This window comes from Haemorhous mexicanus, chromosome 2 (genome assembly GCF_027477595.1).
Source record: "Haemorhous mexicanus isolate bHaeMex1 chromosome 2, bHaeMex1.pri, whole genome shotgun sequence".
Classification (NCBI taxonomy): domain Eukaryota; kingdom Metazoa; phylum Chordata; class Aves; order Passeriformes; family Fringillidae; genus Haemorhous; species Haemorhous mexicanus.
Genome location: NC_082342.1, coordinates 91419754 through 91432731, shown reverse-complemented (window position 1 = coordinate 91432731; position 12978 = coordinate 91419754). Strand labels below are relative to the sequence as shown.

General features: G+C 41.4%; 1 protein-coding gene across 1 annotated transcript in view; it reads left to right on the top strand.

The window, feature by feature from the left end:
• The first annotated feature begins 517 nt into the window (after positions 1-517).
• CRACDL (CRACD like) overlaps positions 518-12978 on the top strand; it is a 67217-nt gene continuing 54756 nt past the window's right edge. The window contains exon 1 of the mRNA XM_059839497.1: positions 518-618. The gene's annotated coding sequence lies outside the window, so the exon portion shown is untranslated. The remainder of the gene's footprint in view (positions 619-12978) is intronic.

Below are 12978 nucleotides of genomic sequence, written 5' to 3'. Positions count from 1 at the left end.
GTCCAGCCTTCCTTTCTCACCTCTAGCGTAGAAGCTGAGCTTGAAACGCCCCATTTGAAGACTCGAGGGTACTACAGTTCACAGATGCAAGCAGCTTCAGCCAAAGCCTTTCGCCAGATACCACGGCAAGGATCCTGACTGTAGCTACGTGTTGCAATTGCCCCGCCACCTCCAACACTCGCTCGAGGAAATAACCTGGAGGTGGCTCATCGCCACCTTTAGCCACTTAGGGTAGGCGAAGGGGGAAAGAAAAGCCGAGGCGGAAAGTTGTAGTGTTGAAATCGCCCCTTCTCAGTGCCTGGCGGCTCCTGCTCCTCCTCACCCCCGCGTGGCTCTGTGACCCGGCCGCGGTCAATGTCTTGCCGAGGTGGCCAACACCTGAGCGCCGCACCCCGCCCGCCCCGGGCTCGCCTCGCCTTTGGCCCCGCGGCCGCGGGCGGGTCCTGGGCCGCAGGTGGCGGCGGGCCCGGGGAGGAGCGGGCAGGCCCGCGGGCAGGTGGCGGCAGGTCCGCGGCTCGCATGGGTCCGCGCCGCCCGACTCCGCCGCTCCCCGCCGCCGGCACCGCCGTGCCGCCGCCCCGGGCCGCCGAGGGCCGCGCCGCCCCTCGCGGGCTGCAGGTGAGTGAGGGCAGAGCGGGACCTGCCGGGCGGCGGCTCCTCGGGCCAAGCCGCGGGCGCTGCCGTCGGGGGAGGCTGGGCGGCGGGAAGGACTTCTCTTCCTTCCCCGCGTCTTGCCCGGAGGCTGTTTGTCTGCGAGCACAGCGACGGGAGACGCTGAACCTGAAGCAAAATAGGCGCTCAGTTTAGAGGCCACGCGTACCTAGTGGAACATCGGTTTCCGTGTACGCAGACGGCTCCTTCGCGGCCGGCGGGTCCGGGTTTCTCCAAGGTGTGAATTGGATTGAGGTGAACAGGCTTGTGCTCCCACCATCCCGGCTCCCTGCAGGAAGGCCGAGCTCAGCAGGCAGTGTTTTCTTGCCGTGAAAGGCTGTGGCTTTTCCTCTCCGATTCCTGAAATATCTCTCAAAATGCTGACTGATCCTCTACCCTGAAATTAACCATAAATTGTCTGACTTTTCCCGTTCTTTAATATATTTTCAGACATGAGACCTGAAATACCACAAATGCATTGTTTTCATTATTATGCTAGCTTCTGTTGACAAACTTTACTCTCCGTAGTATATTTAGTGTATTGAATTTTAATTGCCACTAATGGATCTTAGGTTACTGTATAGGAATCTCTTCAATTCAAAACCATTTAAGAGCACAAGGAAATTTTAGTTATGAAAACATCACCTTACCAGTTTTGCCATACAATTAGCTGAAAACCACCCCATATATAAAGAGAAGTTTATGGGAACACCCCAACAATATAAACACTAATTTTTTGCATATTTTCATGCAAGTTAAAAACCGATTTTTTTTCTATAGCTTTTAAAATAGTATTTAAATTGGATAAAAAGTAATGCATGTTTTATGCTTTACATGCATATAAATACCAAAGCAATGTTAGAAGCTAGAAGCATGCAGTGGACTGTACATTCCATCCTTTGTCTGAAAGTAAATTGTTATTCCAGGTAGACACACAAAATCTTCCAGAAGCTTTTCCTGTTCTCTTATTTTGCCATTATAAATCTTAGGTACCATAACTATCTCCCATAAATCTTTCTTTGGTTGGACGTCGTGTTCTCTACTCAGTACTGTACATTCTCCTGTATTTGTCATCATTAAGAAGTTCATTTGCTTTACCACTCAGAGATCATTAACTTCCAAAAATAGCAACCATGCATCAAAGCCTGTTTGATGCTGATACAAGGCTGTACATCATTTTTTGCATCACAGTAATTTCTCAGTCTTGGTATCGCCATGCCAATAAACACTGGGGCAACAGTCCTTTTCCATGCAACATGATATGGATTGTTTTTATGTAAATTTTAAGTGGAACTGAGCTCTCATCAGCAGTTTCTACAGGGCAAAGATTAGATTACAGAAGGAAAAAAAAAGTAACTTTATTACTGGCACTTGCCTTGTAGCTCTTTAATCATTGAAAGAAGGCGTATCAGGGTAGGAGTTGGCTTATCATTAAAGGAAAGGGAGCAGGTGCATTTAGGCTTATCCAGTGACGAGGTAGGAACTGTCTATGGTTGTTTATAGTGATGGTTAATTAGTTTGTCTATGTACAGACGTCAGAGTTTAGAGAAAGTAGAAGGTCATGTTTCTTTGCTTTCACAGAGACCTTGTGAACTTAAATTCGGCTGTGTTTTTAATTAAAAAATGTTTTATTTAGCATGTGCTTCTGGGTGTATAGGGTCTAATTCTTCTCTTGGAAAAAGCCCAGAGAACCTGGCAGTGTTGCTTCTAAGGCAGTGGATGGGAATATGAATGTGTGCTGCCTACCATTGAGCCCTACAGACGAAAAGGTTCTGCTCCCACTCATCCTGTGCTGGTGCTGACAACCTCTGCTGTCCTCTCTGTCATGCAGGACTTTTACAGCTGAACAGTACTTGGCTGGTAGCCTCAGAGTTTATAGTCATGAAAAAAGAGTCGCAAAAAGGAGGAGAAAACCTCCTAAATAACAAGGACGGGCACTGAACTGTTACCGAGGAGCTGCAAATAGGATTGAATTATGGAAATGTCTCAGGCAAATATTAATTGCAGTAGCAAAGCTGCATTTCAGATTCACCAGGACAAAAGTGAAATCATCAATGTCTAACAATACATAGACAAGTTCTCCCTGTTTTGTGTGAAGGTTTAATAAATGGTCATTGCCTCACTGCCCATCTGTTCCACTCCTGATTTCAGATGTGTGTTTTAGCACTTTGGAGAGTATAACCAACACCCATTGGAGATAGGGACCTGCAGAGCACTCACTGTGAGGAAGTGAAGGTGACTCTGAAGTCTGTTGTTACTAGTGTCACAGATCTCTTGTCCCCTGCCCTGCACAGCTGGAATCCAGCAGTTTTCTTCTCTGTGGTCTTGCTTCATAACAGCAAGCTCAGGCTTTGGCCCATTAAACGTAGTATTTACCCAGCAATGCACAGTTCATTTATCTTTTTGTTACAGAAGCCTAGAAGTGCCTTTCTGCAATTGTGGCTGCTGATGAACTGAATATGGCTTGTTTGTTGAAGTCCAAAATACTAAAGGCCATTCACTGGAACATGGGAATCTTTGTTGGAAGGCAATAGAATGAAAGCTGTACATGCCAGGATTGTAAGATATTCTTAGAAAAGCTGCTTCATTTCTCAGCTGTGCATGTACTGGAAGAAAGTTAACAATCACAAGAGAGATGAAGTTCAGTCATAAAATGTAATTTATCCAAGATATTAAATATACAGTCTTCTCTTACTATAGGATTTATGGTTCTGTATTATTAAAGGGAGAGTCTGTGCAAAAAGGTCAGGAAAGGAGACCATTTACCTACCTATTTTATTGCAGTGAAACATCCTTTCATGGATGTTGTCACTTAAGGAAGATGGTTTTATCTGTACCAAAGCATTTCTGTGCATTGCTGCTCATCCCCAAGTCAGCAGAACTCCCTCAGAATTATTTGAGTTTTGATAAGCTTGGGTCCTTTCAGTTTGTTTTTGAATTGGCCAATAATTGCACAAATCCATCCCCAGTGGCTTCTCAGTGTGGTTTACTTCAGCCTCTCTCCTTCCACACTACAGATAAAGTGGGTTAAGCTAAGACAGGCTCATTACATCTGTGTCATCTCATAAATTCATTCATGGAAAGGTCTTCCTGATACAGTATCAAATTTGATTAACTTTTTGGGGGTAGATGTGGGTAAAACAGTGCAATATAACAGTGCAATATAAGAGTCTGGCTGCTCTGAAATACATTTAAAATGGAAAGTTTTGAAATTAGACATAAAAGTAAACAATGCAATCAGTACAGGAATTCTATAGTACTCAATTTTTTGGTGTCAGTAAAGAGTGCACATAGTGGGTTGTAGAATTCTGAGTGTAAAATGCCTACATCTGTTTGATGAGTTATAACAGGATGAAACTAAAAGTCTTGGCAGCTCAAAGCCAAGCAACTGGGTCTGTTGGCCTCTGGGAAAATACAGACAGCAGTCTGGGAGCAGAGTGTAAATGTATTAGTAGATGTTTCTGTGAAAACTATCAGCAGTGATGCTTCTAGTGAAGCTCAGACTTAAGTAATCATTGTCTTAATTTCAAGGGTACCATTTTACTGTTTTCATAACTCTTGCAAGTCCTATTACTCCATATAGCCTCAAAGGGAGTCCACAGAATTCCTCTTGGCAGTAGTGGCTTATCCAGTAGTTGCAGGAATGTAACAGAAAATTGTCTTGGAACACTTTAAACAGCAGATGGTGTATCTGCTTTTGCGCAGCACTTTTGAAATGCACCTTGGGAGCAAGTTTCACTGTAGACATTGGTGATGCCTTAAATTCTGACAGATTTTGAAATAATCAAGAGGAAGATTAAATCAAGGACTCAGAGAAATATGCATCAAAACAGGTATAAGAGATGAAGTGGGACTTTTTTAGCAGTTTATCACCATTCATGACCTTGAATGAGTCTAGTGAAGTGTAATTACTAGAGTATTTACTAAGGTATTTACTTAGGGTAAATGGGTTTTTAGCCAGCCTGTTGATGTTCAAAGAGAACGAGATGAAACAGGACACAGATTTCTTTGGTGTTTCTTCCAGTGCATTTTGTTTCTCAGAATTCTCAGGCCCGTGGTTCTCCATGCTCCCAGGTGCTTCAGAGCAGACTTCATCAGTCAGCTCCAGGAGTGTGGAAAACCTACATGTGTATAAGCTGGCACATACATTCAGTGGTGTCCTCTACCAGCTGGTTCTCTGCTGAAGTTAGTTGCCAAGTTAAGACAGAAGTAGCTTTAAAAAGAGTCCTTCAAGGAAAATTTCTTGACAGTACTTGACAGCACAACTTTTTCTTTTATGGAAACACAAATTGCACTGCTAAGATACAATCCCCATAAACAGTTTGTTTGTTCTGTGGATAAAAATACAGAGTAGATCTGCTTTTGGTTTTGGTTTTTTTTTTTTTTGTTTTGTTTTGTTTCTTTTTTTATTTTTTTTTTTTTACAGAAAAGGAGTTTATTTTTTAAAAAAATCTTTTTATTTTTAATGAAATTGTTTAATATTGCATCCCTGAAAAGCTAAAAACTCAGTGTGTTTTGGTTTGTTTGTTTTTATATGCAGCACATAAAAGTTCTGAGCAATGGAGACAGGTAGCATTTTTACTTCTTTGTATCTTAAAGTGGTGAGTGAGATGGGAAGATTACACAGTTCTCATTCTCCATGTCATTCTTCTTTTATCACAACAGCTTTGGCAATTCTGCTATTTAAAGAGAAGTAGGATATAACAAAGGAACTGCTTCATCTTCTAACTCATTGTCTAATACAATGCAATCAGCTGCCTGTATTTTAGAATTATGGGGTTTGTTTGATTCTTGAGTAGATTTCTTTCCTTCCTAAAATGGAAAATATTCTAGAACTGAACAAAGAAGCTATAAATACAATATAATGTGGAACTTAAAGGACTCAGGGCACTGTATGCCATCAAAATTAGTAGCTCTTTTAATCTTACAGTTGTGGCATTCTTTCCTTAATACTGGAATCAGTATCACTAAGGTTTTTTCAAGGTATTGGGGGGTTGGGCAGAGGCAGGAGTTGCACTGCATCAGCTGACCATGGAAACACGCAAGAGTTTCCATAGGTACTCGGACAAATTGGAGGTTAAGGAGGGACAGACATGTGATCTGTCTATCTGTCCTTCTAATTCCATTCCTAGAAGAAATTGCTAATTTCTGCAGCTACAGGCCTTTTGAGTGTGTGTAGTGGTGTTTACTGCATCACCATAGAGTCGACAGTTTCATAGGTAGGAGCACTGTGCAAAACATCCCTATGGCTTAGGTCTCAACTGGTAGGGCTACAGGACAGAGAGATTCCCGATGCACATCACTTCATGTGTTGCTCTGCAGTGGAAGGCATGTATGTCTGGTCTATTTGAGGTCTGATTTTTACTTAATGATGTTAGCTTCAGAAAACTATAGTACAGAAAGGCATCGGGAGAGGAAGAGAATTAATGTCTCTGTTTAGTGGTCCTAATCAGAGTACAGAAGTAGAGCCTGAATGAAGTATATATGGGAGTATCTGCTGAGAGTTCTCCTTTAGGCCTCACAGAAACTTCAGATCTGATTTCCATCTTGTCTTCTGCGCTGTAAGCTGGTTGTGTAGTGTGTTCAGGCATGCTCTCTGGTGTTTGAAAGGAACCATTCATGCTGGTTTAGTAGATATTCACCTCCGAGTCACCTGTTCTCAGACCTTCTGAAAGCAGTCTCTTCATCAGAGAACATCAGAGTATCCAAAAGTGGGGAGATTACTTGGTGGGGCTGGAAGGATGAGCAAACCGTGTCCCCTCAAACATTTTATTTGATGTTTTCCTTGCTGGGTGGGGTGATGTTGAAAGTTTTAGCAAAAGATAAACAATGTAATTTTTAGAAATTTAAATGAAAATCAAAACTGTGCAGAGGTAGTGTGGCATTCAGAAAGACTATAGGTGGCAGCATGATAATAAAATAGAGTTTATTTAGTGTCATTAGTCAAAGAGAAATCAGCCCTTCGTTTCTTCAACAGCATGTCATGAACAAATATATAAGACAGTGTGAAACAAAAAGAGGAGATATGAAACCTGGAGTTGATAATCATTTAAGCAAACAGTTAAAATATTCCAATCAGTCTCTCAATCTGTGTGATGTCACTTCTGTAAACATGAATGAACATGCAGACTTGCAGTGATCCTTCTCCATATCTTTCTTGGTGCATTCAAGCTATTAGAGGTAGCTGAATTTTGCCACACTGGCACATAATCCAAGCAAGAAAAAGAAAATGCTATTCTCATTAGGACTGTTCTGTCAGGATTTTAAAAAGGAGTATTTGAAGAAAGACAAGTTAGTGTACTTTAGTGAAGTGTCCTGTCCTAGGTGGCTAATGTCTTTGAGACATTGAAGGTGGATGAAATAAAGGTTGATTTTTTAATGGAGAGGAGTACTCAACAGTCTATGAAAATTGAGCCCATTTCAGGTATTTTGGATGTAGCTTCCAAACATGAATACTTCCAAGTTAACTCTGAAAAAGAAATCTGTTTTTAGAATAAGGAGGACAACATTTTTTACTTTTGTGCCTCTTACTTGCCATTAAGGTTTATAGAAACTGTTAAGAGGAGCTCTTTCTTGTGTCAATCAGCTGTGTGCTGTAATTTTTCTCCTGGTACTGGTTTATAGGAGAAATGAGAATTTTTTTCCCCTGCAGCCCAGGGAGAACTGTCAGACCCATTTGGCAGGGCACAGATTCACTTTTTTTCTTGCACTAATGCATTCCCCTCGAATCACTCAGTCCAAAATTATCAAAGTGAAGTCATAGGCTGTATCTGGTCCATGGGTTTCTTGTTCCTCAGCAGCTTGCTCTATAAGATACTGTAGAGGTTACTGCTCTCAAATATTCAATTATATATGTACTTCTCTCAAAAGTTATTTGATACAAAATCATGGGATCACAAGTATAGATTTGTTGTTATTTAATCTTGTAGCCTAGCTCTTTTTCAAATCTTATTGTGAGATGAAGTGTGGTGCAGACTGTAAACTCAGTTTGTTTAATTGCTACTGAACCAACTGGCGAAGAGTGCTATGCTTCTTTATTGGTTTATTTTTTAAAAGTGAGGTGCTAGATGTACGTCAGTGTTTTAAATCAACTGTGCAGATTACAGAGTTCTGGGTGACTTGCATCAGTGAAAGGATGCTGGGGGAAAAAAGTCAAATGTCACTGTGAAAATTATTTGTCCTTTCTAATGACTAAAGGTTCCCTTTTTTTGATTATGCCCACAAAACCTCTTTGACCAAATGACAAACCAGTATGAATTAAACTATTTAACTATTTCTGCCTGTCTTGTCTCTCACACTACCAGGTAGTGTTGAAGTTTACCTGAGCAGCTTCCACAGGACTTTAATTTGTTTGCTCAGAGATAGACATGAAGCAAGACTGCAAAGCTGAAATATGCAGGTGTTATTTTTTTTACCCAGCAGAGGGAGGAAAACACTTGCCTGTACTATTATTCCTGTATTTCTTTCTTCCATAAGCCAGTGTAATTCATTAGAGACATTGTGCTTCAATAAAAAGAGATAACAAAGGCATCACACTCAACACAGAGGCTTTTAACATCTTCAGGGATAAATCCCAGTCAACTGCAACAGGAAGGATCTCAAAATCTCACTGTGCATCTTATTGGATGATGATTCCTATTCACTGCAAGAAGTGATGGCTCCCATCTTTATTTTTAGGTATTTAATGGCTGTGAAAACTTGACCCTCAATAACTATTTATCTAAAGAGTGGGTGCTTGTAGGGAGTACTTCTGAACTTGTGAACACTGGGTGTGCCATGTCAGTAGTATACAGACATGTCTGGGTAGTAGCTGTATGTGTGCCATTTTCACCCTTTTTCCTTGTTCACATATCCTGATTTCAAGGAGAGGAAATTTGGTTCTGTGAGCAAAGAAGGCAGCTGCCATATGCCTTGGACATGCTACAGATCTGAACGATTCAGGTAGGTAGACAGGGAAGATACATCTAAATTACTGAACAGTGCAGGAAATGTTCCTGGGTCAGGCTGTCAGTGATCTTGGGTTGTTGGAACAGCCCTGGACACAGCTGTGGTTGGATAGGCTGGTGATGGTTTGCAACAAGCAGAGTGGATGTAGTCATCCTCTTTTGAAGATCATGAGAGTTTAGCATTCTGGTTTCAAGCACTGTCCCCGGTGCCACAGAACAGTCCTGAGAGTGTTTCACTTATAAGAGCAGATGCAGCTCGAGACAGAGGCTCCCGGATATGGGCTAGGCTGCATCAGCCACATCAAGCAAAGTGATTTTGTCCTTACTCTGGCAGGTGTCAGTAGGTGAGCATTTAGGTATATTGAAGGGGAGGGGAAATGGTGTCTTCTGTTTTGATGATTTTTTTAAAAGCACAGTTCTATTTTCTGTGCACTTTTTATAGCATGGTCTAAGTCTGTGGACTTTTTATAGCATGGTATGAATGATTTGTGTTTGATCCCACAGCTAGAGAGAGCACTTCCAGTCTGTAGGGCAAAGGAGGTCATTTATGTGTTGCTGTGAAAGGCTGTGGGAGCAAATGCCAATTTTCTCACAGTCACAGCTCACACTTCCTCTTTACACTTCGGGGCTGGAGGTAAGGTCAGTGGGCAGCAGGGTGCCGAAAAGAGTAGGAGTTCACTGGAACAAATGAGTGTTCAGGCAGCTAACATTTATTTCTATCTTTTCTTTTGCTGTAAGATTATAGTCCCTAACTCAAAGATGGTCTAGTACAACACTGTTCCAACAGCTGCTGTAAGCAGAAGATATTCTGGGTATAATCGGACTCTGTACACTGATGACTGATCACACAAATGTGATAAATTCTTATGACAGGATCTGTGGCTTTGAGGTTCATTGTAGAAGCCAGATTGTGCCTTATTTGCTGTTAAGGCTTAATAGAATTGCCCATTGATTTCTCTGCAGCCACGTCCCCCAAGGGATTTATTCATTCAGGGATTAAAATTGTTCCACGGTTGTCTGATTTGTTTAAAGCTCATGCGTTTCTCTTAATTGGAGACAGTGACCTCAAAAATAGCCGAAACCTTCCATTATCCTTATGTGGAAGAGAAAGGTGTACCAAAAAAAAGTCATATTCTAATTAACTGAAGGCTCCTACATTTCTACTTTTGTACCTTCCTACTTCTGCTTGCTTGAGTCAAAAATGACTTGAAATATCTGTCTGATGAATTTGTTTGGAGTGGAAGGAAGCCAAGAATTATTTTAACAAATGTTTTAGCTTGACACTGAGTATGGAGGCTTAGTTTGCCAAGCTGGAAAAGTGAATAACTAGGCAGTTTTTGTGAGGCTTATATAGGGTGTGGGTCATCTTGAATGTCAGTTCCAATCTGTGTTACTTATTTGTAGAGGAGCGTATATCGTGGATGAATTGACATGTTCTCCTAAGTGTCGTGTTTCTCTGAAACAGCAGATCAGTTTTGAGAAACTGTGGCACATAGTGCAGTCAGCAGAGAAGCTGAAAGGACTTCAGGAAACCAGCTCCTTCTATGTGCTGGACAAAATTTCTGAGGTACCTGCAATTGTGTCTGGAGGAGGGTTGTGTTGGGTGCCGTGATGGTGCGAAGGGAACGTGTCTGGTAAGCCGGGGTGCAGAGTACAGTGAGGAGCATTATGGCTCCTGGGAAAGGTGGATGGAGTTCAGCACAGGAGAAGGGAGCCTGTGAGCATGGGGTCCCATGGTTTGGTGGGCTGCAGAGCTGTTGTCCTGTCTGTGGCCTCTTGGCTCTCTGGCTTCTTTTGACAGGTGTGCCAGCATTAATTCTTCCCACAGCTGTGAAAGAAATCAACAAAAGCCGCCTGAAAGTCGATCTTCTGCTGCTTCCACTTTTGCACGGGCATTTGAGATCACAGTGTAGTGTGTATGAAAAGCCATATGTGGGCAAGACAGAACAAGGATCTGCTGCAAGGTCAGAATTGGGTTGTGTCTGTGGATTCACTTGAGATCTGAGGCTGTCAAAACTTAGGTCAAAACCAGGCTTTTAGCTAATGTTAATCTGATGATGAAGCCAGATATAATCCTGGTAATTAAAAACAAAACCCCAAACAAACCTCGATTTCATGGATGAAGTAGAATTCATTGAAGAGGCGGGAGGCTTCTCTGAGCATCACTCCCTACTTTGTTCTGCCACCAGTGAAGTGGTGCTCTATCATTTGCCTTTTTAGGAATTTTTTTTCAAACACTATTCTTGCTTTCACTCAGACTTTCTGCAGCCTTTACTGCTGTTTTTTCTGCAGAGTTTCTCCTTCCTTGCTTTCTTCTTTTGCACAGAAACATCTCTGCCATACAAATATCTGCATTTGTGATAGCAATCTTAAGAGACACCTCTCTGCCCCAGAACATCAGTTGCTCTTTTGGACTCGCCGTGCATCTGTAGATGATGGTGCTGTTGCTTTCGTTATGTCCTTGAATAAGGAAGCTCTGCTGCATTTTACTCTTGCTTTGAATTGCTTCAGTAATGCTTAAACCAGTCACAAGAAGGGGTTATTAACTTGGAATTTAACAGTGGAAGATGATAGGAAGAAAAGAAGTATATTTCTTTCCTAGAAGAAAGTTGAAATCATGGGTTTGTAATAATGTACCATTACATACCTGATAATCCAGAGTCCCCAAGTGGGCTTCAACCCTTGATCAGGCAAAGTTTTATGACGCTGAAGGTTAGTCTATTTCAGAAATACCTGAACTGAGTAAACAGTCTGGCTCCTCTGACATTTGCATTGAGTCTGCACTATACAGAAGGATAATAGTAGCTGGGCTGCTGTTTTGACAAAATTATGCTCTTTAAACTGGTTACCAACACTTGTGTAACTCAACACTGTTAGCACAAGCATATGTTTTTATTTGGACTCTGATGGAGTGCTTTAAGGTAGTGCTGTCTGCTCTAGAGTAAAGAGGTTGTTTCCATGACCTTTCTCACAGTGAGAGGAGGTTTTTAGCAATAGCTAATCCTGTGAATCTGTTATGAAGTGATTCTGTGAGCAGAGAGCACAGTAAATTGTCATGTATGCACAAATGATTTTTGGTCAGTTTTCTTGAAACATTCTCTGCAACTCTTGCAATGAGCCTGGTGTAGCGAGTTCCTTAGTCAAAGCAAAATACTGGCAATTAGAATTTTAAATCAGATTCTGTAGCTTTTACGTACATTGCTTCAACAGTCTGGTTTAATAACCAGCTCAGCTGCTTTGCCATCTTATTCTGAATGAAATTCAAAAGCTGTACTTCAGTCACAAGATAAAGAGGACCATGTGTGCAGATCAGTACATCTCAACTTCCTGTCATGCTCCTAGGTACTTTGGATCTGTGGATGATCTCCAGCAAGGGCTTCTTGGTTCCACCTCCACAAAACAAACTTGCAAATTCTGCTGAAAATATTTCATTGTTTTTTCAACCACATCTGCTCCTACACAGCACTGCATGTGTCAGCTGTATTTCCATAATATAAAGTCTCGTTTCCTCCTAGCTTTTTGTATCTGACTAGTTGTTATTTTAATAGCCTCTATTTCTGAAGCATAGGGCAAAATAAAAGTGACCAATCTAGTGTTATTCATTGTATTTGTAAGTGATTGCACCATTTTGTTTTCTCAGTCCAGTCTTTGGTATGGAATGTGGCTGGAATTTACAATAGCACTGAGCATCGTCCTAACTGTTTATTTGTCTGTTAGAATTAGACTGAAGCTGAGTGCTTATACTAGCTCAGCCCAAGAGTCTGCTGTGATGTTATTTAAACTTTTTACTCCACAACAGTCTGTACAGTTTGTAGTGATCTGGAGACAATATCTGCTTTAAAACTTTAGGGTAAGGAAGCAAAAGCCATTTGCTAGTGAAGGTAAGAGTGCTACTGTGATAGGAACATGCAAATGATCTACATACATAGAAGATTAATTACCAAAATAATCTTCAACTTTTAGCTAGTCTGTGTGATGTTTCTTATTACTCAGCCACTTTGCTTACGAAGGGGAAATTGGCAAATACTGGGTGAGACCGCTTCAGTTTTAATTAATTATATCGGATGTGTAATGCCTGATAAGATGCTGTTTGTTAAACCAGAACACCCTGGCAATTTTGTGCAGACTGCTTGTAGAGAGCGTTATTTACTTTGCTGAGTCAAAGCACAAGGCTCAGTGTGTAAGAACCAAAGTTCATTGGGGAGCTCTAACCTGCCTCTTGTATGTGAGGTGGACTCCAATTACACCATCCCAAGTTATTCATCCTTTTGTCCCCTCACTTGAAGGACCTAAAAGTTACACCACCTGCCAAAGTTATGAGTGACTGCATATAATGAAGGAAATTAATACAAGTATCACTGTTATCTCTCATAAAATATCA